Source organism: Vipera berus (genome assembly GCF_964194415.1).
Source record: "Vipera berus genome assembly, chromosome: 2".
NCBI lineage: Eukaryota > Metazoa > Chordata > Lepidosauria > Squamata > Viperidae > Vipera > Vipera berus.
In genome coordinates, this window is record NC_138203.1 from 226,916,095 (window position 1) to 226,938,576 (window position 22,482).

General features: G+C 40.1%; 1 long non-coding RNA gene across 1 annotated transcript; it reads left to right on the top strand.

The window, feature by feature from the left end:
- The first annotated feature begins 17,636 nt into the window (after nt 1–17,636).
- LOC308660972 lies at nt 17,637–20,464 on the top strand. Its single transcript, XR_014024852.1, has 2 exons — nt 17,637–17,970; nt 20,295–20,464. It is a non-coding gene; the product is annotated as an uncharacterized lncRNA (long non-coding RNA).
- The last annotated feature ends 2,018 nt before the right edge of the window (nt 20,465–22,482 follow it).

Below are 22,482 nucleotides of genomic sequence, written 5' to 3' on the forward strand. Positions count from 1 at the left end.
CCAACCACCCGTGACAGCCAAGCTGGGGGCTTGGATTTCATCCTGAATAGCTTGAACAGTTGGATGTTCATTGGCTAGGGAATTTACATTCATATAATTTTGTCTCTGCAATTTCACCACAGAGAGCTTTCTCATGGTTTGAAATGGATGCATCAACATTTCATTGAAATTGCTCTCGCTCGCTCTCTCTCTCTCTCTCTCTCACACACACACACACACACACACACACACACACACAGGGAGAGGGAGAGGGAGAGGGAGAGGGAGAGGGAGAGGGAGAGGGAGAGGGAGAGGGAGAGAGAGAGAGAGGGGGGGGGAATTGCTGCTACTTTTATCTTAATATTTTTTTCCTTAGTCAAGATCAATATTTGTGTTGCCAGAGAATGGTAAAAAGATTTGTACTTGTAGAAAATGGGCTTTCTTCTAAAGATGATATTTTCCCAGACATAATCCAATATTTCTGATATCCACCAGAGACTCAGCAAGCATGACAACTTTGTTGGCTATCTCATTTTTTAAAAAAATGAACTTAGTTACACATATAAGTTAATAACTATAAGAACATGTCTCCCAGGGATCTATTTCCCATTACCATGCCTAAATCTCTTTAAACTGAGATAGAAATTCCCTTCTTGTCATGGCATATTAAATGCCTCTGTATAAGGATGCCTATTGTACAGTTTCAAAGCATTAAGGATCCATGCAACACACACTAATAAGTCTTTTCTCAAAAGAATTCATTTATAGTTAACAGCTTTCTTATAATGTACTGTTTTGTTACACGCACAGCAGTTCATCACCAGGAAGGTTCTTATATACATTAACAGTTCCTGAGAGGCCAAAATATTTTTGTCTCTTTAGGGGCAACATTAGTCATGAGTTTTATCAGCCTTATTTGGTCTTTCCAAAATAGTCCCAGCAGAATGCAGTGGTGTGGGGAATGTAATAGTTGACTCCACAAGATACTTTTAACAGCAGCTGCTTTATTCTGTTTAATATGTCTTGGTCATAGGAAACATTCATGAAAACCACCCATCATTCTTCTGATTGCAATTGGAGAAGGGATCCTGCGAGCTACAATGTGGGCAGTTTCCTAGGAATTGATTGAAGTGTCTAAAGCACAGGTTTTCCAAAACATTTGTGGAGGGTTCCAAAATGGGTAGAGCAGAATGGGGGGAACCAAGCTCTGGTTTCCTCATGTTTGCATTTGGATAAACATGTGTCTTGAGATTTGCCAATGTTTCCTACACTCATTTCAGAATCAGTATCAGAACTGCATTGGAAGGGACCTTGGAGGTCATCTAGTCCAACTCCCTGCTCAAGCAGGAAATCCTATACCACTTCAGACAAGTGGCTGTCCAGTGTCTTTTAAAAACGTCCAGTAGTGAAGCATCCACAACTGTGATGAAGCACCCACAGCTTCTGAAGGCAAGGTGATTATCTTAAATCCTTGAATCACAAATCATCCTGGCACTGCCCATTTTGGGAATGCAGCCCTCAAGACCAGCTTTTTGTAATATTAAAACCAAAAGCTTCACCTGTTTTTCTTTAAGAAATAAAGACATTACTAGGAGAAAGAAAAGATATTAGAACATTTTGCTAGCATTTCATTAAGAGAAAAATACATGATCTCCAGTCAGAAAAAGTGCACTTTTTTCCATCATTCTAGCAGGACATTCCTTCTGATAGGAAGCTATTACTGGTGATAATGTTCCTTTCATGTCTAAATTAATTTAATTTAATTTAATTTAATTTAATAATTTGATTTCTATACCGCCCTTCTCCCGAAGGACTCAGGGCGGTGAACAGGGCAATACACAATAAAAATCAGATACAAAAATTAAAAAACCATTAAAAACCAATTAAACATCATGCCCATAAAATCAATACATATTGAGTTAAGAACTAATTTTAAAAACCCAACCCCATCCCGTCAGACCAGGCCAGCTTGTTCGAAAAAGAATGTTTTAAGATCGCGCCGGAAGGAGCGAAGGTCGGGGGCCGTCCGGAGCTCAACCGGTAAGCTGTTCCAAAGGTCTGGCGCGCCCACAGAGAACACTCTCCCCCTGGGGGTCACCAATCGGCATTCTTTGATTGGCGGCACCCTGAGGAGGCCCTCTCTGTGGGAGCGCACTGGACGGAGGGACGTTGACGCCGGTCGCAGGTGTTGCCGTAGGTAATCCGGACCCATGCCATGAAGGGCTTTGTACGTCATAACTAACACCTTGAACCTCACCCGGAGAGCAACCGGTAGCCAATGCAGCTCGCGGAGCAGAGGTGTAACATCGGAGTATCGGGAAACTCCCAAGACGACTCGTGCGGCTGCATTCTGCACCAGCTGGAGTCTCCGGGTGGACCTCAAGGGCAGCCCCATGTAGAGAGCATTACAGTAGTCTAGACGAGAGGTCACGAGCGCATGAGTGACTGTGCGCAAGGCATCCCGGTCTAGATAGGGCCGCAACTGGCGCACCAGGCGAACCTGGGCAAAGGCCCCCCTAGTCACAGCTCCAATATGCTCTTCCAAAGAGAGCTGTGAATCTAGAAGGACCCCCAAGTTGCGGGCCCTATCTACGGGGGGTAATAGCTCACCCCCCATGGCCAATGATGGGATAATCGGAATTTCCCGGGATGCCGGCACGAACAGCCACTCAGTCTTGTCAGGGTTGAGTCGAAGCCTGTTCCTCCCCATCCAGACCCGGACCGCCTCCAGGCAACGGGACATCATGTCGAGGGCATCGCTGGGGTGGTTTGGGGTAGAAATAAAAAGTTGGGTATCATCAGCATATTGGTGATACCCAACTCCAAAACCACGAATGATCTCACCCAGCGGCTTCATATAGATGTTGAACAGGAGAGGCGAGAGAACCGATCCCTGAGGAACTCCACAAATGAGAGGTCTCAGGGTCGATCTCTGCCCCCCTGCCAACACCGACTGCGAACGTCCCAGGAGGTAAGAGGAGAACCACTGGAGAACCGTGCCTCCCACTCCTAGCCCCCTGAGACGTCGCAGCAGGATACCATGGTCGATGGTATCAAAAGCCGCTGAGAGGTCTAAAAGGACTAGGACAGAGGAACAACCGCTGTCCCGAGCCCGCCAGAGATCATTCACCAGCGCGACCAATGCCGTCTCCGTGCTGTACCCGGGCCTGAAACCCGATTGGTACGGGTCTAGGTAGTCAGCTTCCTCCAAGAACAAATTAGCACTTTCATCTACTGTGAAAAGGATATCTTGGAGGAAGATTTAAAGTTGATGACTACTGTACTTAGAGTAACAAGCAAGCTGTAATGCTGTCACGGAAATTTCCAAGATCCCATCACTATCACTAGGATGATGAAAGTGGAAATTGGAAGCTTTTTAAACCAAGCTCATGTTTTTAAAAAGCCTGAATAGAAACATTCACCAGATCCCACTTCTCATTTGTACACATGACTATGCATCTTGTTAGGCTATCCTCAGATACCAATCCTATTCCTAGAGCAGGTTAGTAATACTTTCACCATTAGGTAGTTTAAATGAATGTGATGGAAGTGGAACTCTAGAGATAACAGGAGACAAATCTTTCCTACTGTGTCTCAAATCCCTGATTATAACCTTGTTAAGCCCAGAAAAGTTTAGACTTAAGTAAACTGTAATAATTAGATGTGATGTGTTACTGCACATTTTGTGATTCCTGGTACCATTAGCAACTTTAACTTCCATATTCTAAACCAAACTCTATCCTAATGGCTTCTTATTCAAAGTGTTATGTGGGCTTACACCCTGTTTTGTAGTTAGCATGTCAACACTTACAATTCATAATTGCAACATCTGTAAATATTTATTATATGAGGAGGCACGGTGACTCAGTGACTTAAAGAAGCTGGAGAAGGTTTCTGCTCCAGCAATTTGAGTCCTAGCACCTTGTGACAGAGTGAGCTCTCATCACTTGCTTCAGCTTCTGCCAACGTAGCAGTTTGAAAGCATTTTACATGCAAATAGATAAATAACTTGGTGGGGAAAATAATGGCGCTTCATGTAGAAGTATGATCCCAACTTGGTCTGGATCTGCCTGAATGCAATACCTGAACATGAGGTGACAACAGTGGAGGGAAAAGCCCTGGATGACATTGCAGAATGCCCTTAACCATTCTGAGTGTGGGGCTAATTTGCCCTCTATGGTGCACCCTGGAAGCTCATGAGTGTGAACCGAATGGACTAGCAATCTTAGGCAGCCAAACAACTACTATGTACTAACAGTGTAGTCTCCTAGATAATACACCATCAACATACGTTAAATAAATAAATAATAAATAAATAAATAAATAAATAAATAAATAAATAAATAAATAAATAAATTTATTATTTGATTTATTATATGTATTTGCTTGATTTGGATGAATAAGACAAATATATACATACACAGATATAGTGAAAGTAGTGTTCTAGGATATGACGTTTATTTGCATTTATGTAGTTGGGAAAATAAATGTCAGATCTCAATGGTTGATATTCCATAAATGATCCTGCTTTTATGGGCCTATTCATTGGGCATGTTGGGGAAGGCCTTAGAACTGTAGAGTTGGAATGAGGTACTGAAGCCATCAAGTTTCTCCCCGGCTCAATGCAAGAATCCATCTTAACTTGTTAGCCGCTGCCAATGGAGCAGACCCATTACCTCTCTAGTTATTTGGACTCATGTCAGACTGCTCTTATTGTTAGGAAACGTTTCACAATCTGCCTTCTATCTGCAACTTACATCCTTTATTGGCTTTGGGGGTGATGGTATTTAAGATATTTGAAAAATTCTACCAAATCCCCCTTTCATCTTCTTTTCCCAAGACAGAGCATGCCTACCTTCTTAAATCTGTCCCCATTGGAGTTATATCTTTGTTCCCCTGAGTCTGTTCCAGTTTTTCTAAATCTGTTGAGACTTTCCCACAGGTGGGATAACAGGGTGTCCACATGATATGGTCAAAAAAGTCAGGGTGATAGCCATGATATTCAAACTTCCAACTGTTTTTATATACATAACACATGTGACACACATTAAAAATTGGTGGAGCTTTGATCATTCCATTGCAGCCACCTTCTTGACCTCTTTAAACCATAGTCTGTAGACAAGATGCTGTGCCAGGAGTTTCTTTGGTTCTGGCTGTCTGTGATTTAAGAACAGGGGTGTCAAACTCACAACATCACATGTTGTGTCATGATGTATCTCAACTTTTTTTCCATTGCCGGCAAAGGGGTGGGTGCAGTTTTGGCAGGACGTATCCGGTCCGTGGGCCAGCTATTAACACCCCTGTTTAAAAACATCTGAAGAAGGTTGACCATTTCAGCCACCTTTATCTCTTTTTACTTTTTCATTTTTCTTATTTTAAAGTGCAAATTGTTTTGAGTATTTAGAACAGGAGAGTGGCATGACATATTTTTTTGGAAAAAAAAGATTATTTTAGGTATTAGATAAATGCCATGTTGTTGTTGATGATGTTGTTGTTAGTTGTGAAGTCGTGTCTGACCCATCGTGACCCTATGGACAACGTTCCTCCAGGCCTTCCTGCCCTCTACCATCTTCTGGAGTCCATTTATGCTCACGCCTACTGCTTCAGTGACTCCATCCAGCCACCTCATTCTCTGTCGTCCCTTTCTTCTCTTGCCCTCAATCTTTCCCAGTATTAGGCTCTTCTCCAGTGAGTCCTTCCTTCTCATTAGGTGGCCAAAGTATTTGAGTTTCAACTTCAGGATCTGGCCTTCTAAAGAGCAGTCAGAGTTGATCTCCTCTAGGACTGACCGGTTTGATTGCCTTGCAGTCCAAGGGACTCGCATGAGTCTTCTCCAGCACCATAGTTCAAAGGGCTCAATTCTTTGGCGCTCAGCCATACATTTATTTATTTAATAAACTGGGATTATTTTCATTTTCCCTAGATGATTCCTCCTGTGATTATGGAAAGATTGTATGGCATCAATAAGAAGCTCAGTATAAAAGAAGCTCTTGTTAGTAGAACACAGAGATACCGAAGAACATTTAATACAGCTTTTTCTGAAAAGATCTAATCCCTTGGAAAATGACATTTTCTTTTCCCTTCTGAATTAAATGTATTCATGTAGAAGATTCAAAGGATTAGGAATAATATTTTAAACAAAATTTCATTATAGAGATCCTTTTAAGGTATCTAGGTAATAGCATAAATTGAATCAGAAACTTTTAAGCTGAAAATACAAATGAGAACTTTCAGGCCAAAAGCTACTGGGAAAAATATATAGGCAATTATTGACCGGGATTTTTTTTTAAGTACAAAATAAATTTTGTAATAACGCTGGAATAAATATTCCTTAATTTCAAGTGGGAAGTCACAATGTTTGGAGATACTTCTTTAAAAAACAATGTGTACTTTCTGTATTCCAGACTGTTTTGTTACCAAGTTTTCCAGTCATTTTTCTGGCTTAAAATCATGTGCTTTTCTGTTACTTTTTCCTTCAGAGGTGAATACATTTTGTTGTATTTGTTGATCAGTTATCAACCAAAGATAATTCTGATTTTAAAATGCATGAAGGGAAATCAAGTGGAATTTAGCATTGTGTATAGTTTTGACTCCTATTGACTTTACATTGCAGATGCAGCTCTACGATGCATTCATGCCACGCAACACTTGTGCCAAGGACTCAAGTCATGACTCTGAGCTACTCCCACAATTTGAGTTGCTGGAATGTTTCACAATGTATGTATTTATTTAGCCTTTTATTTGTCTTGTGTGCTCCCATGGAGCCCAAATAAATTATATTATTTGAGTTTCTGCATTGTTTGGAATAAAGTTCCATATCCACTTACTTGAAAAAAGGTCAGTTAGGTGTCAACTAATTAGACTTCACACCTGTTGACTTTATAGACCAGAGTGAGTATCCTGTTTTGACCTATATTGAATAATAATATCCAATTCTTTGAAGAACAATAATATCCAGTGCTTTAATGAGTTAACATATATATTAACTTCCCCTTTTATTTCCCTCAATCTGGTCAAGCATAGATCTTTCTTAGCCTCCTCTCTGCTCACCTCACTTATTTAAATTCTGTGAGTTTCAGTTTGTTGAGCACTGCCTCAGTGGAGCATATATATTTATCTGGATCACATCTGATTTAGTGGTTCTTCTAATAATCCATGGTTTTCTTAAGAACTGTCTCAAAGATTCATAACTCAAAAGAATCATCTTCTTCTAGCTTTTCCTTAATGACCTTTCACAGACACATATTACTACCAGAAAGACAATAGCTTTTAAGTATTATAATATGACTATTTTCTGCCATTGAAAATAGTCCTTATTCAGTCCTTATTCTTCACAAGTTTATCACTGCATGTATTTCTAGAAATAATCTTACATTTTTGCAATGGACTCATCCCACTATGCTACTGGTCAGTTTACTATTAATAAGCTTGTTGGTAGGGTCTTGCAAAGAAAAATGGGGTTTTAAAATGTTAAGGTGGGTTTGAATTACACTGTATATATCAGCAAATTGAAATAGATTGTGTATAAAAACTCTGAATTTACTGAACATAACTTTGGATGTGGCAGAGAAAACTATTTTGAATGATGAAAAGATTGCATTACCCAGACTTAACTAGTCTTGGATTAATTATATGGACTTGCTCTTTCTTATGAATTGGCTGTCTATTGGTGTGTCAGAGGTTTAACCAGTACTGCTATATATAGTTAAAGTTTAATGTTACTCCTTAAAAATGAGCATTTTTCTACAATTCTAATGTTTTCTTCGTTTGCTTTTTTCAATTTTCTTTGCATTTATGTACAGTAAAAATCAGTGGCGTAGCGTGGGGGGTGCAGGGGGGGCCGGCCGCACCGGGCGCAACATCTGGGGGGGCACCCATTAAGCTCGCCGGAGGGGGACGATTCTGCTTCGCCGAGGGTCGGAGGAGCGAGTGAGTGGGCGGAGCGTAGAAAGCAACCGCATTCGCTGCGCCCAGCCAGAGCGGGATCCCGTCCTCTCACGGCTGCGGATCGCCTCCTTTCTCGGGTGGGGGTGGGGAGGCTTGGCGGCGTCTCGCCTCCCTCTCTTTCTCCTGCCGCGGCTCTCCTCCGCTTGGCTCTCAACCTGCAAGCCCAGCCCCCCCGACCCAGCTCCCGCCCCCGTCTCCTCCTTTCCCGGAGGTAAAGGTAACAACTGCAGCCGCCGCACCTGCGGCTGCTTGCTGCTCCTCCTCCTCCTCCTTCTCCTCCTCCTCCTGCCGTATTGACTCTCTGTGGCCACTCGGTTCCCCCTGCAGGAGGTGATCGGGACGCCCCCCCCGACACACGTCGCCAGCAGCAAGAGTTTCCAGCCAGTCCGGCGAATCTTTGGGGCGAGGTACCAAAGAGAAGGAGGCGGCTTGGCTTGGATAAGCAGCGTCTGGGCAGAAAATAGGTCAGGCGCCACAGCAAGTATGAACTCCTGGGGTTCAGCCTAAGCAGGCAAAGCTGCAGGGTGGGTTGGTTGGCTTTTCCGGCTTTGGAATAACCTTGGGAAGCTGAGGCATTGTAAGTTGGAAGTCATTGTTTGTTGCCTAACATGTTGGGTCACCCCACACCACATGCTAAGCCATAAACCGTGGTTGGTATCCAGGGTTTAGGACAAGATGGAGAAAACTAGCCAATTGTGGGATCATAAATCTTGATGAAGCCCATCATCGCTCCATGTGATGTATGCACTCAATCTACAAACGTAGTCCAAGCCTATTCACATCTGTTGTAAGGTCATTCTCTCGTGGGGTTTATCTTGACATCCACTAAGAGTGGAACAAACATGCCCATTAACCATTTTCAACGCCATGTCCTCTCTTTGTCTCATCCTAAATCACAGCTGAGGCACCTTAAAGTTGCCTTGTTTCAGTTTTAAACTAGCATTTTCCCTCTTCTCCAGAGACCCTTTTTTGCCTTGAACCTAACTCAAGGGTAGGCAACCTTGGCTCGTTTATGACTCATGGACTTCAACTCCCAGAATTCCTGAGCTAGTGGAAGAGACTCGAGTGCTAAAATCCACGGGTTAGGGGGCGCAAATTACTTGCCTTGCCCCGGGTGCTGACAACCCACGCTACGCCACTGGTAAAAATGTTTTAAAAGACATAGAATTCTTAGTGCTAGTTTTAATAATCTGATTTCCTGCATTTTTAAGGAATGGAATGGGTATTTCATCTGTGCCTATTTTGACCACTGGAGTTATCCTATTTGATGATTAGTGTATTGTTTTTCATATCTCAACTTCTAGTGAAATAAGTTGCTGAACATACTCTATCTCTACAAATGTCTCAGTCATTCTGCATTTCTATAAAGGATATCATTATAGTGTTTCCATTTTCCTTTATTAGACCTCATTTTCCTTTATTAGACTTATTCCATTATTATCTTTGCATATTCCTATATTGGCTGTGAAATTCCTGTGATTCCTCAGGTTTCCTTTAAAAATAGCTCAGTCTTCTTCTCTTATTGTTCTCTCCATTCATTGACATTCTTGACTGAGATACCATTCTTTGGCCTTTTCTGCTAAATTGTGGAAGACTGCAGTCTGTTCTTGAATGTCTTTATTGTTCTGTCTTTCTTTAAGTTTGTTCTAAAAGCCACTCTAATTCATCTTTGAATTTTGATTTTTTTTAATTTTATTTTCCCCAATGATTTTGATTTCTTCTATAGCTCCTCAGTTTTTCTTTCATATAAATTAAGTATTCTGAATTTGATTCCTATACTGATCTTATCTTTGCAGACACTACGTCTTTCTTCAGGTTTTTCCATTTTTCCACTAACCCCATTTAATAATGCTTTGTTCTCTTCTTCATGTTGCACTTAGCACCTCTTGCACATTGCCATAGGAACCCCTTCAAAGATATCCACAATTGAATTGGCAGTAAATGAACACTAGTCTAGGCAGAATGACTTTCATTTGCTTTCACAAAGAGAGACCATGTGATTTTCTTTTTTGAAGTGAAAGGGCATTGCGATTCATCTGGATGAAGCAATTCATATAACCCTGAATCCATTCAGACTAATGATTTCTCATGAGTTCCACACACACACACCCCCGCCGCCCCAAGATGTGGCCAAGGGTTTCCCATGCTGGGCAGCTTTGGTGCAAACTGTTGGATTCAGTGTATACCAAAGCCATCCAGCCTAGTTATTGCATTCTCAGAATTTATATCTTTAGCATATGATCTATTATGATTTGTTTCTGTGCAAAGCATATGCTGCCAGACAATTTGGAATGAATAGCTTTGCCTACGTGATAAAATGACTGGTTTTAGCTTGTGGTACTGCTTGTTCACTTTCACTGGATTTTTTGCAAATTTGAAAGAAGCAAGCACATTTGATTGAATAGAAGGTTAAATAGCTTGCACTATATTAAAGCTTGCCTAACCCACTTTACAAGATTATGGCAAATTTTTTAAAAATATCCTAATCTTTTTGAAGAGAGGCTGTTACAATAAATATTTAACACATCTATCATTATTATTTAGAGACAAAAGGGATGGCTGACTTTTAAAAATACATTACATTTATGATTGGTTAGTATTTTTATCTGTCAGTAAGAATGTTTCATTCACTGCAGAATGCTCTGTTTAATATGGGGGTGTGGGGTGTGTAAGTAATATAGCCTATATCTATAAAGACTTGGCTCTTTGAGCTTTCTGGCCTGGACTGAGAGTATTAATTGGGGTTTTAAATTGGATTTTAATTGGGGTTTTATATTTATTCAAGGTTTAAATGTAATTATTTTAACTGTTTTTAATTTTTGTAATTGTTGTATTGTTATTTTAATAAAACCTTGTGAACCGCCCTGAGTCCTATGGGAGAAGGGCGGTATATAAGTCTAATAAAGATAAAGATAAAGAAAGATATTGTTTGTTGAGTTTTAAAACCCTTGACAATGGTGCTGGTTACAAAATGCAATCCAGGTTTAGCATTACAATGACTGCAGTCATCTGCAGCAGTATTGATTGTTTTCCTCTTTCATCTCTTCAGTTGTGACTCAGTTCTAGAGCCCAACATTGTGATTCAGATTTTCTCCCTTTCCCATTCAAGTGTTCTGCAAAACCTCAGTGGAGCCTTTCTTAGGGTGATTTATACTTTCTTAATCTCTTTTCTTATAGACAGAATTTATCTAGGCCAATTTCCTCCTTTCCTTGGTATTCACCCACAGGGAACAGGCACTGTTTCAGGCCTGACATAATTTTGCACCTAAAATGACTAGTGGCTGAATGAACACACTGCTATCTTATTAAAACTGTAGCTCATAAGGGTGTATCAGGGACATTTAATTGCACAAAGGATGATCCTGGATTTTGGTGGTCCTGCTAAATGGCCACATATACCAGAAGCAGGAACAATTACTACCAGTTTTTCTTTTATAAAGACACTCAAAGGCACAGGAGAACTACAGGCACTTTGAGAACTGATGATTGAAGAAACAGTGATTCGTGGCATACAATCACATCACAACTGCAACATCAGGGAATTCCACAAAGCAAAAGAATCAGTTGGTCCTGACTGCTGTCACTGTCAATTTCATTGGCAAAAGGATTTAGATTTCAACAAGAGATTTAGATATCTTGCTTTTCTGTTTGCTTGTTCTTTCACATGTATGATCAATACACACACATGCACACACACTTACATTTAAATTATGCAGAAAGGTGCCCATCACTTGAATATATTGAATATAGCACCAGAGAAACATTACATTTATAGGCTGTCAAATCCAGACCTAATCTTTAAATAACAATATAAACCATTAAAAAGTTTAAATATAAAAATAATCACAAGAAAAAGCAAAAATAGTAACAATAAAGCAAAAATAAAGGTAAAGGTAAAGGTTCCCCCGCACATGTGTGCTAGTCGTTTCCGATTCTAGGGGCCGGTGCTCATCTCCGTTTCAAAGCCGAAGAGCCGGCGCTTGTCCGAGAACGTCTCCGTGGTCATGTGGCCAGCATGACTAGACGCCAAAGGCGCACGGAACGCTGTTACCTTCCCACCGTAGTGGTCCCTATTTTTCTACTTGCATTTTTACATGCTTTCGAACTGCTAGGTTGGCAGAAGCTGGGACGAGTAATAGGAGCTCACTCTGTTACGTGGCACTCAGGATTCAACCCACCAAACTGACCTTCTGATCGACAAGCTCAGCGTCCTAACCCACTGAGCCACCGCGTCCCTTTTAAAGCAAAAATAGTAATATCAAAAAATGATTGGTTATTTTATTGTTTATTGTTATTGATAGGAAAAATTAAAACAACATTTGTGCCACTGCTATCTAATCACAACAACATGAATTTTCAAAGGCTTGCCAGAAAAGGAATATATTAATAACTTTCTGGTTTAAACGGTAAGGAAGATGATCTTGACAAAATTATGCAAGAGAGGTTACAGTATGTGGGTAAAAGGGGCTGAAACATTTTTAAAGATCAGAACAATGTGATATAATGAGGTTTACTCTCTGTGCTTGTTTATTTTCTTGTAGAGGGTTCATTACTCAAACTAGGTAACATTATATTGTAAATGCTAGTGATTTTTTTACACACTAAAAAACAGGACTAGCACTGATTATGTAACCTAGTTTCGGTAAGAAAATGCATGCAAGGAAACAACCAAGCTCAGAGGGCACTAGGGATCTCTCATTTCAACTCTTGAGCTACAAATATTCTCCCTAATTGGTACAATAAGATAACATCTGGAAGTAGCTCAGGCAAATTCCTGCCTAATTCACTGAAGGAAGAAGTACAGCACAATCAGACTTGCAAGATTCAATTGTTATAGCAATCTCAACAAAAATTGTTTTAGCCTTCCTATTTAGATGAGATTTCCTGATCTGGCATCAGGGAAGGGGCCCAAATAGTTTTGGGGGAACCTATTCTGCATAGTGGGAGCCCACCCAAGAAAGATTTATCTTATCTTATCTTTATTTGAGGGGGAAGGGGGGAGGAGGTTGAGCATCTCCAGCCATGATAAGTGTTATGTCGTGGGCTCGGGTGAGCAGGAATGAATACAGACAGTTGTTCATAAAGCAACACATCCTTTATTGGTTACGACAGAGCTTAACCTGGGCCGTGCCCAGCCACTACATATATATATATACAGTCCAACCCTCTAGCAGCAGCCAATAGAATGGAACCATTCTTCCCGCCAAAGGTAGCTCACTTGCAAGGCTGGAGACAGCCTGTCTAGGTTTCAAGGGAGCCGTTGGCTCATGTGGTATGGTACCACAAGCTCAGTACATAACAATAAGCACCCAGAACAGGTACAGAATGCTGCCTCAGGAAGTAAACCCAGAGACATCTTGTATTCAAGCTGTGTCATGGAGCCAGGAAGGCTGACTCACATCCTAACCACAGATCAAGCCATTTGTGCACAGAGCTGCTATATATCCTCCTAAGTACCAATGACATCTTTCTCTCTCTCAGGTTTATGGGCTTGAGATCCATCACTGCTGCTGAGATTAGGTAAAAAGCTATGGAAATAATCAGATTTGTGTCCTTGTCACCATGTCGCAATCTTGACTGATCTCATTCAATGCCATGAATTAGATTTAGCTAGGGACGGTGCTTTTTCTCTGAGCAAATACATTATCTTACAGTATGATAGATTATTTCCATCTTTTTTTCTGGACAGACGAGCATAGTTTCAGACAAAATAAAAACTTTTTTAATTTTCTAAAGGATTCTTTGAGACATATGTGGGAGCCAAAGTATTCTTTGAAATAGAGATAATAATTGAAACTGGCATTCTTCACTGCAGCATGTGAACTTTCCCCCTAAAAGTAATTTTAAAAATGGATGGGACCTGGAATGTGGTAGGAGCTAAAGGAAGGGTCTCTTGTGACCTGGATCCAATCGTTAATGGCATCAGGCATGTAAAGATCATGATTCCCGATGCTAACATATAACACCTCTGCTCTGTGAGCTGCATTGGCTTCCGGTTGCCCTCCGGGTGAGATTCAAGGTGCTGGTGATGACCTATAAAGCCCTAAATGGCTTGGGTCCGGGATATCAATACATACATATCAATATCTGAGGGAACACCTGCTGCCGGCATCAAGTTCCCTTCGTCCTGTGCGCTCCCACAGGGAGGGCCTTCTCAGGGTGCCGCCGGCAAAGGATTGCCAGCGGGCAACACCCAGGGGGAGGGCGTTCTCTGCGGATGCACCTGCCCTCTGGAACCAGTTACCCATAGAGCTTAGGACTGCCCCTGATTTTCGTTCGTTCCGCCGGGACCTGAAGACCTGGCTCTTTGAGCTTTCCGGCCAGGACTGAGGATTTTTTAATTTTTTTAACTTATTGTAATTGGGTTTTTAATCAGAGATATACGGGTTTTAGATTTTAATCAAGGAAAATTTAATCTATTTTAATTGCTATTAATTTTTGTATTGTAATGTTGTTTTAATTTCCTTGTGAACCACCCTGGGTCCTACGGGAGAAGGGCAGTATATAAGTTTAATAAATATAATATAATATAATATATTCCAAAATTCATGGAGAAATTTTATTATAAATACCCCATAACCCTGGACTAAGAATTTGCAGCAACAACACTTAGTTATCCAGGAATGTATAAAGATTGTTGGCAAATTATATTGTTCTGTAAATTCATTATGTATTTAGTAGAATATTAAAGATGATTGTTCATGGTGGCTTAAGAGGTCCAAGGCCTGCCTTTATATTTTGATAGGCTATGCCTGTGCTTAAATGAGGATAGTCTGTAATTATAAATCATATTTAATTCGTGAATAATTAATTACTATCATTGAAATGTATTCATATGGCTTTGATAATGTAAACCAATAGTTATACTGAGAAATCATTCCATTATATTATTACACTTGTTTTCTGTCTCAAACTAAAAATGTTTTCTATTGCTATTGAGTTACATAAAAATTAGAGGCATATTTCCAGACTTATTTATAAACCCTTGAATTAGGTGGAATATGCTTATAAATAGGCAGAAAAACTTAATCTCTGGTCTCCCATCACCACTTCCAACCTGTTAGAAACATTAGGAAAAAAGAGAGCTGAGCATCTTTTCAGTGGAGGCATCAGGGTGTAGTTCAACTCCCTCTGTTAACTGCCAGTATTACCAAGGAGATAGGGACCAGGCAGTAGGATGCAGACACTCCATGCTGTGTGACATATCAAAATGAGGCATAAGATTTTAGTTTTTGAAGTAGTGTTCCTTAATTTAGGCAACCTGAAAATGTGTGGACTTCAACTCCCAGAACGCCCCAATCAGAAACACTGGCTGGGGAAGCCTAGAAGTTTAAGTCCACACATCTTCAAAGTGCCAAGTTTAAGAAACATTGAAGGATTTCTTGCCTGAGCAGGGGGGTTGGAAAAGATGACCTCCGAGATCCCTTCCAACTATTATTATTATTATTATTATTATTATTATTATTATTATTATTATTATTATTATTATTATTATTATTATTAAAAACTTTTATTCATAAAACATGAAACTCAGTCAACTGAACATTCAAACTGACTGGCACTAATGGTTGACACGGGCTGCTGCCAGCATCCTAGGTATCAACCAGGTATCTCCTTAAAATGTAAGATGTTCCGAGTAGCGCAGTTTTTGGTAGCTTTGCTGAAGTTATTGCAGGAAGTTGCAATTTCTTGATGTGTTTTGTAAAGTTTTTGGACATAGTTCCCAGTGCCCCGATGACAATGGATATCACTGTTACATGTTTCATCCATAATCGCGCAGTTTCGATGGCCAGGTCGCAGTATTTTGTAATTTTTTTCCAGTTCTTTTTCTTCGACTCTGGCATCTCCTGGTACAGCGAAGTTCTCTATGACTGCGATATCTGGCGTGTTGTGTTCCAAATGGTGATCTGTCTGTATTCGGAAGATCTTCACCCTCTCATTCTCGACAACTTTTTCCACCCTATGTTCCCACAACTTTTCGGACACAGGCAAGTCATATTTTTTACACAATGCCCAGTGGATTAGTTTAGCAACTCGGTCATGTCTAGTTTTGTAATCAGTTTGTGCGATTTTGCTGCACTCACATATTAAATGTGAAACAGTTTCAGCTTTGTTGTTGCAAAGTCGGCAATTTGTATTGTCAGTAGATTTTTGTATCTTCGCTTTCATGGCATTAGTTTGTAGTGCTTGTTCTTGAGCAGCCAGTATTAAGCCTTCTGTTTCTTTCTTGATGGTTCCCATCTTAAGCCATGCCCATGTCAAGTTGTTATCACATTTTCCTTCAATGTTTTTCAAATGTTGTCCATGCAAAGCTTTGGTTTTCCATCTATTTAATCTATCATCCAGCCGTTTTTCCTTACATTCTGCCTTTGTTTCTGTTATTTTGATAATGCTCTCTGTTTCCACAGCCTGCAGCAATTTTTCTGTACTTTGATTCACATAGTCATTGAAACTTCGTTTTTCTTCTTCTACAGTTTGGTGGATTTGCAGTAGCCCTCTGCCCCCTATTCTTCTTGGCAGGTACAATCTGTCGATGTCACTTCGTGGATGTAGAGCATGGTGCATATTCAAAAGTTTACGCGTTTTCCGGTCTAGGTGTTCCAATTCAGCCAAAGTCCAGTTGATAATTCCAGCTGGGTAGCGTATCACTGGGACTGCCCATGTGTTAATGGCTTTAATTATATTTCCACCATTCAGCTTTGATTTTAGAATTTTGCGGACTCTTCTGATGTATTCCTTTTGTGTTGACTCTTTGACTTTTCCATTCAAGATGTTACCTGCTTCCAATATGCCTAGGTATTTGTAACCATCATCCTTTGCTAGTGCTTTCATAATACTTCCGTTTCCCAGTTCTATTCCTTCTATTTTTCCCACTTTTCTTCGCTGCATGGATAATATAGCACATTTTCCAAGTCCAAAGTCCATTCTGATGTTGCTGCTAAACAGTTGAACTGTGTTGAGTATTGATTCAAGTTCAGTGTGGCTTTTCGCATACAGTTTTAAGTCATCCATGCTGGCTTGAGATGTGGTATCCCAGTTTTGTGTTTTTTAATATTATTGTCAATGGAATTAATGCAATGTTGAACAGTAGTGGTGAAAGTGAGTCCCCTTGGAAGATTCCTCATCTGATGTTGATTTCACCAATGTTCTCCCCATTTGCTGTTAGAACTGTTTTCCATTTTTGCATATTTGCTTTCAAAAATGTACAGATGTTTTTGCTGATTCCAAAGTTTTCCAGACATGCATTAATGCAACTGTGGGGTAATGAGTCAAATGCTTTCTTGTATCAATCCACGCCATATTTAAATTTGTTTTTTGTCATTTTGCATTTTTAAGTACCATTTTGTCAATGAGCAGCTGATCTTTTGTTGCTCTTGATTTTTTATAATTTCCTTTTTGTTCTGCTGGATACAAATTGTTTTCCATCAGATGATTGAACACTGAATTTGCCAGTATTCTTGTAAAAGGTTTGAACGTTGTTGGCAGACAAGTAATTGGGCGGTAGTCGCTTGGTTCTGTGCTCTTTTCAGGGTCTTTCATTATCAAGTATGTTCGACCAGCTGTTAACCATTCTTCACCTGTGGCATTTTGAAGCATTTCATCAAAGTGAGTGGCCATGCGGTGATGGAGGCTGGTGAGGTGTTTCAACCAGTATCCATGCAGCTCGTCCAGGCCAGGTGCACTCCAGTTCGTGACCTTCTTTACTTGTTTTGCAACCATACGGGTGGTTATTACAATATTCTCCATTTTGTTTTGTGTTGCTTGTTTTTGGATATCTTTGATCCAGGAAGCAGTTTTATTATGTTCCACTGGGTTTTCCCACAGTGCTTTCCAAAAGTTTAATGTTTTTTCTTTATATGGTAGAACAGTAGTTTGGACTTTATTTTCATCAAGTGACCAATAGAAGAGGTGCTGGTTTCTTCTGAACTGGACGTTTTCACGATATTGTTTTATTCGTCCTTCATATCTTTCAATTTTCTTTACTGTTGCTATTACACTCTGTTTTAGGTTTTCCATGATTTCTGTTATTGTTGTTTCCTCCAGGTTATATTTTTTTTTTTATTGAAAAGTTTTAACATACAATTTTTCCCTTAAAAATCCCCCCTCCCCCTCCCTTCTCCCTCCCCCCCTTCCTCTCCCCCCTCCCCCCCTCCCCCCCCGACTTCCCAGAGCTAAATACAAGGTATATATATAAAAAAACAATCATAAACAACCATATACTAGCAACCATAAACTCTAAAATCTATCACTCTCTAGCTTATATAGGATAAAACAAACCTTAGTAATATTAAATATATATAAAAAAAACTAATATAGAAAAAGAAAAAAGGAAAGAAGACTTATTCAAATATGAAACTTCTTAACCCTATACTTATTCTGGATAAACTCAAGCCATTTTCTCCCTTCCATAATATAGCGTTCTTGCAAGTAATCTTTCAAATAGGCCGAAATCTTCGCCATTTCAACCAGGTCGGAAACCTTTAAAGTCCACTCTTCTATGGTCGGCAGTTCCTCTTTCCAGTACTAACCTATCAAAAGTCTTGCTGCCGTAATTAAATTCAACATCAACTTAGTATGTTCCACCAGACTTTTATCCAAAAAGCCTTAACCTTTTTACAAGTCCACCATATATGAAAATATATTGCGTCTTCGTCACCGCACCTCCAACATTTAGGCTAATAATTCAGATACATACTTAGCTTTTTAAGATCTAAATACCATCTATAAAACATTTTGTAAAAATTCTCTCTTAGATTTCAAACTTGTGTAAATTTTACATTCCTCACCCAAATCTTTCCCACCTCCCACTGCTTGGCTGTAACTACGTTGTGAAAGTTCCATAGACTTCTGCTGATCTTGTTCTTTTATCTTTTTTGATCGTTTTAAAGCAGCACGCGTCACCCTCTGTTCCCTGGGATCATCCAAAGGTGTTATAACTTGATCTCCTCCAGCACCATTCTCCTCTGTCTGTCCATCTTCAGCCTCTTGATGTTCTCCTTCTCCAAATCCCTTTGCAGCTTCCAGAAGTGTTAATGGGGTTGCTTTTAAAACATTATTGTAAAAATCACGCGCTTGCATCACAGTAACCAGACGGTACCTTTTACCTTCATGCATCACCATCAACCCAGCTGGGATCTCCCATCTGAACCTTATATCTCGTTGCTTGAGCTCTTGCACAAGAAATGTAAAATCCTTCCTTCTCCTTAAAATCTTTGGAGGAATTTCTTTTAGAACCAGAACTTCTTGATCAGCAATCACGACTTTAGTATCATAGGCAGCTTGTATAACTTCATCTCTAATTTCCCTTTTTGCAAAATAAACCACCACATCTCTAGGCAACTTTCTCTGTCTAGCAATCCATGAGTTCACACGAAACACTTTATCCATGCCTCCTTTTATTTCAGATGCTGGCTGATTCAATACCACTTCGAGAGCCTCAGAAACCAGCTGCTTTAGATCTTCCTTAATATTCTCCTTTAAACCTCTGATTCTAATGGCAAACTGCATCTGGAAATATTGAGCAAGACTCAATTCTCTATCCATTTTGTCTCTTAAATCTTCATTCTCCAATACTTTTGCTTCTAATATGGCATTCTTTTGAGTCAAATCTTCCACTTTTTCATCCAGATCTTCCACACATTCAGCCACTTTATACACTGAAGACAAAATGTCTACCTTCATCACACTGAACTTCTGTTCCATCCTCTCCTCCATTCTCTCCTCCAACTTCTTCAATTTCTCCTCCATCTGTGCAAATTTATCACCCATTGATTCCAAAATTACCTGGGTATGTTTTTCAAGAGCATCTTGTAAATCCTTCGATGTCAATACATCAGGAGGATGCAATGCCTGCAATGATAATTGTTGCACCGGAGAAGTTCCAGCACTCCGAAGAGTTTTAGGGGGAGGTTTAGCCGCCATCTTTTACTTTCAATTGTGACGCACTTTCACTTTAAGTTTAAAAAGTCCATCAATCTCGAGAGTAAAATAAAATAATCCTCTTCACCTTTTCCTCTTGTACCGCTCTGCCTGCTCTTTTTATTCCATAGTCCTTCCTTCAGGCAGGGGTGGTCACAGACGCCTGGCTCTGCTCCATGAAATCAGGAGCAGAGGCGCTGGCCAGCTGGGAGCGACCCAGGCTACGGGGGAGTTCGATCCTTCGGCCGCCCAAGCTGCAAGCTCAGGCGGCCCCGGAGAACTCGACCCCTACCTGGGGCCTCACCCCCTCCTCTTCTCCCAAGGAGGGGGCTTCAAATTCGCCCGAACAGCTGATCGGCGCTGTTTCGGGCGAAAATCACTCAGCTGAGCCGCGGGCAGCCCGGGAAGGCTGTCTCCGGCGCCGCGCAGCCACCGGAAGTCCCCTCCAGGTTATATTTTTTGTATAAACTATTTTGCAGCTTTTCGTTCTTTAGTTTTCCTTCTTTCAAGTATTTCAATTTGCTGACATCTCCTCGTAGTTTTTTTGTTTTATTTTCAAGTCGAATTTTCCACTTTGGTGTTCCAGTGGTTTTTTTTTTTTTGGCATTTTATAACCCAATTCTGCAGTTATAACGGCGGCTGTACTGTACATTAGTTGGTTTGTTTCATACAGTGTGCTGGATGGGATGGAAGTTAAAATGTTCACAGCATTTAGTAGATCTTTCACTCGTTTGCTATGCACTTCACGGATGGTAGGCAGTCTTTTTCTTTCTGTGTTTTCTTTGATGTGGTTTTCAATCTTTTCTTTCAGCATTTTTGCTAGATTACTTAGCTCTACACTTTTGAGTTGCTGCACAGGGAAATCCTCATCCTGTGTGGTGGCTTCTTCTGCTGGTTGGTCAGTTTGTTGGTCAGTTTGTTCAGGTATTGGAACAATTTCTTCAGCCTGTTCTTCATCATTGCTTGTTGTTTTCTTTTTAGCCAATGTTTCTAGATGTTGAATTTCCACATCTGTAAAAACTTTATTACGGATGATGAAACGTCTTTGATCCATTAATCGTTGTTCGGTTACATCACTTTCCGGATGCTTTTCCTTCCACAGTTGCATCATTCTTTTTTAAAATCCCCTGGCTGTTGGTTCTGCCTGGTAGTAGCATTGGATGATTTTTCGATTTTCTTCGGTTGTCCAGGTTTTGCGCTTTTGTTCCAGTCACTTTACAGTTGTACACTCTGGTTCCCCAGCAGTAGCAACTGAGCCCTGTGGCCCATTTTTTGACAGATGTCCAGGAGCCATAGCATCTGACATGGTCCTTGTTGACCTTGGGCGACGACCGATACGGTATGGATTTTTTTTAAATTTCTTCTCATCATTGGTGATGGGAGGTGCCTGGATTGGTTCACGGTGGCTAAGCCACTACCAATCAGAAGACCAGTAATACCATAACCATAAGGGACCGCACCCGATAACTGTCCGGGCCCAGCCAAGCTCCCTTCCAACTGTTGTTGTTGTTGTTGTTGTTGTTGTTGTTGTTGTTGTTGTTGTTGTTATTATTATTATTATTATTATTATTATTATTATTGTTATTATTATTATTATCTCAGCTTAATTTAGCAGTGATTATCACTTCACTGCAGAAAAGGATAATATATTTTTGAAAGAAAAATTATAAAACAAGCATCCAATTAAGTCCAGTCTTTTGCTGTCTGGGACTCATTGGGAGACCTTTTGACTTTGGATCATTAGCCAAGAGTAGACTAAATGAACACCCTCAAGCTGTAGACCTGGATCAATAGATTACTGCTCAGATATTTATTTAATAACAAGATTCTCCTATAATGATCTCATCACTATGATGAGAACATCATGGTGTACTATTTATTTATTGGTTGTATTTACTGTATATCTAAGCCTTTTTTTTTAGAGTTAAGGCTCCCCTCATATAGGTCTTCCCTAATTTTAACTCTATAACAGCCAGCCTAGAAATAAATTGCATAAGAAAGAACAACTAGTCCAAAGATTTAAACCCTGATATTCTTATTCCAAGTTCAACAAAGATGATGTTATATATTTTGTCTATCCCCAATCTTTGTGTTCTCCTTTTTTTTACACAGATGATGATATTATTCCAGTCACTGGAGCAAACGTGATTGAAATTGGAGTAGTAGTAATTTCAGATGACCTATAGAGCTCCTAACAGCTGATTTTATTGTAGCTAATTCATCGGTTATCCCCTTGGTACATCTTTGTAATTATTTGTAGCTTTGTTTCACTTGCTTTCAAAGAAAAAGCACAGAATTATTAGCTAATGTGCAACTTTTCTCAGTTCTTCATTATCGTTGATACCTGCTGCTCTTCTGAAATTAATCGCATAAAGCATCAGGAATGTATGGAAAAAGAATGGCTTTCATTAAATTTCTTCCATAGGTTTCAGTACAGGGCACTTCTGGGTCACACAAGTCAGTCTCCTTAACTACCAGCATACTACTTCTGCACTACTTTTGAAAATCCTTGCCAAGAAAACTGCAGAAACTTGTCCAGGCAGTCTTTGAGAATTGGACATGATTAAACAGAAGAAAAATAGCAGAGAATAATTGGAGTTTCACAGTGAGAGATTAAGAAGCTTGGGATGGATTTGA